The sequence below is a fragment of the Scyliorhinus canicula genome, chromosome 5, assembly GCF_902713615.1.
Source record: "Scyliorhinus canicula chromosome 5, sScyCan1.1, whole genome shotgun sequence".
NCBI lineage: Eukaryota > Metazoa > Chordata > Chondrichthyes > Carcharhiniformes > Scyliorhinidae > Scyliorhinus > Scyliorhinus canicula.
Window position 1 is genome coordinate 228,427,903 of NC_052150.1, and position 2,493 is coordinate 228,430,395.

The 2,493-nt window shown below is 48.4% G+C and overlaps 1 long non-coding RNA gene across 1 annotated transcript; it reads right to left on the reverse strand.

Moving 5' to 3' along the window:
• Nucleotides 1-301: 301 nt before the first annotated feature.
• Nucleotides 302-924, reverse strand: LOC119965658. Its single transcript, XR_005460597.1, has 3 exons — nt 894-924; nt 592-633; nt 302-332 (listed from the first exon to the last, which is right to left on the reverse strand). It is a non-coding gene; the product is annotated as an uncharacterized LOC119965658 (long non-coding RNA).
• Between the last annotated feature and the right edge of the window lie 1,569 nt (nt 925-2,493).

The following is a 2,493-nucleotide window of genomic DNA, read 5'->3' on the forward strand; positions in this document are numbered from 1 at the left end:
TGCAGACACCGCACAGACAGTGACCCAAGCCGGGAATCGAACCTGGGACCCTGCAGCTCTTCGAAAAGAAGATGGTCACTGCCCAGACGAGGCTCTCTCCTAGGCCCATCACCTTAGTGAAACTCCATCCCACCCTTGCAACGTTTAAGAAGTATTTCGATCACCACTTGAAATTCCATTCCAGTGCTTGATGGTTGGCGTGGACGTGATGGGCTAGAGGCCTCTAACTGTGCTGTAAAACCTCTATGACGTCCTGATACATTTCCCCACAAAGATTATAAAACAGATCTTACCAGGGTCTGAGTCGAGAGGATCCACGTTCAGTATATCAGCTGGAGAAGAAACAAAATATCATCAATGCCTGTTAAATTATCCGGAGAAGGTTTTTTCGGGCTGTGGGGAAAGGTGGGAGAGTTTGGGACAAGGGGAGTCGCTGCTGCAGGAAGCTAGCACAGACACAATAGTGCTGAACGCTCTTTCGCCGTGTGGTAACCATTCCAGGATAATAACTGGCTCAGCCAGGCTGCCTTGGCACAACCTCAACATCGCAGAGAGGCGGCAAATCAAACTCAAACAAGGTGCAGTTCCTACCTCTCAGGAAATGGTCATAGTCATAAAGGCTGGACAGGCCGTCTGTGACAGAGAGGAAACAAAGACACAGATCAGTGAGAATGCCTGCCACACCCCTCGGTTTCCCCAATGCCCCCACCCCAACAAAGTCTCCCTTCTCTCGGCTCAATGCTGGACAGATGTTAGCTGCCCCACTCATTCCTTCCTCCACATCTGGCGACGCACTGCAGCCTCTCCAGCACAACAGGGTGAATCGGTCGTAAGCCAGGCGCATTTATTTTGCCTCATTATTTCCCAATCAAAGTAACAGAGCAGGTTCATACCTTCATCTAGAGAATGGGAAGCTGCTGAGGAGGCTATGGAGAAAAGAAAAGAAAAATCTTGAGTGTTTACCCTTGAAAGTTCTCACCCTGGGTATCTCGCAGTCCTTTGGGGTCAGTGGGAATCTATTGGCGTCTAGCTGCAGTAGTAATCCAGTCAGTCCCACTCTCTCGCCAGAGTCCTGTATGATCAATTACACTAAGACAGGAGTTGGATGCAACTGAGGCTTTATTACACTAAGATGTGTGGCCTCCTACAGCAGCTGGCGAAATGGCTGCTGTACGAGGAGCACACATATTTATACTCCGCCTACTGGGCGGAGCCAGCAGGCAGGGAACTACCCCCGTACCTGTAGTACAGGGCCTTACCACAAAACACCTACACCGACATCCTCTATATACAATATATACATCAGTGGTAACTACCACACTGTAATTTATAAATGCCCATCCAACTTACTTGAGAAATAGTTGATCATCTCCACTTCCCCCACCCTCCTGGTCGATTACCTCCCGCTGCATAAAACATAATTCCCCTCACGTTCCCCAAAACCATCAACCTGTGTCCCCAGTCCTTGTACCGCAGGTTAATCCACCTACCGACAGAATCACAGAATGGCTACAGCACAGAAGGAGGTGCTGGCCCTTTGGAGTGACTCATCTAATGTCACGCTCTCCGTAACCCTGCATATTCTCCCTTTCCCCATAATAGTCCAGTTCCCTCAGCGTCGGTCCCCTTTGAAATGAAAAATGAAAATCGCTTATTGTCACGAGTAGGCTTCGATGAAGTTACTGTGAAAAGCCCCTAGTCGCCACATTCCGGCGCCTGTTCAGGGAGGCTGGTACGGGCTTTGCTCCTAGGGGAACAATCACAGCCTCCTCTGGTAAGTAAGATTCCTCAGTCGGCTGCAACCATTCTGGTAAATCCCCTCTGTACCCTCTCAACACCCCCACCCGCTTCCTGACGTGCAGTGACCAGAATAATGCTCGAGTTGGGGCCTAAGCAGAGAATTATACACTTGAACCCCGAGGTCCCTCTGCTCCTGTACTCCCTTCAAAGTTGTCCCATTGAGCCTATATTGTCTCCCCATGTTTCTTCTACCAAAATGCATTACCTCACATTTCGCTGCATTGAAGGTTATCTGCCAGGTGTCTGCCCATTTGGCCAACTTATCAATGTGCCTCGAAGTCGCTCAGCATCATCCTCACAATTCACTATTCTCCCCAGCTTGGTATCTTCTGCAAATTAGAGATTTTGCCCCCAACACCCACTTCTAAATCATTGATATAAATCAGAAAGAGCAAGGGTCCCAATGTGATGTTGTATGAAGTAAGTAATGGCATGATGGGAAAACTGGTCAACTACTGGGTACAATGTAAGAAAAACTGACTTTGCATGACCTAAAGCCTGAATAAGATCAGAGAAGGTCAAGCTGATCCAAAATGCCTGAGCTCCGCAAATTCTGATAAGGCTAACTCGCCATAACCCAAGGCAGTCTAAATACGACAAGATAAGGTCAGGAAGGAACAAGTCTCCTCCAACTTTTTAATGTTGCCTCAAGGACAAGATAATGGTCTGAGTGATGAGACAAAGAGTCCTGGA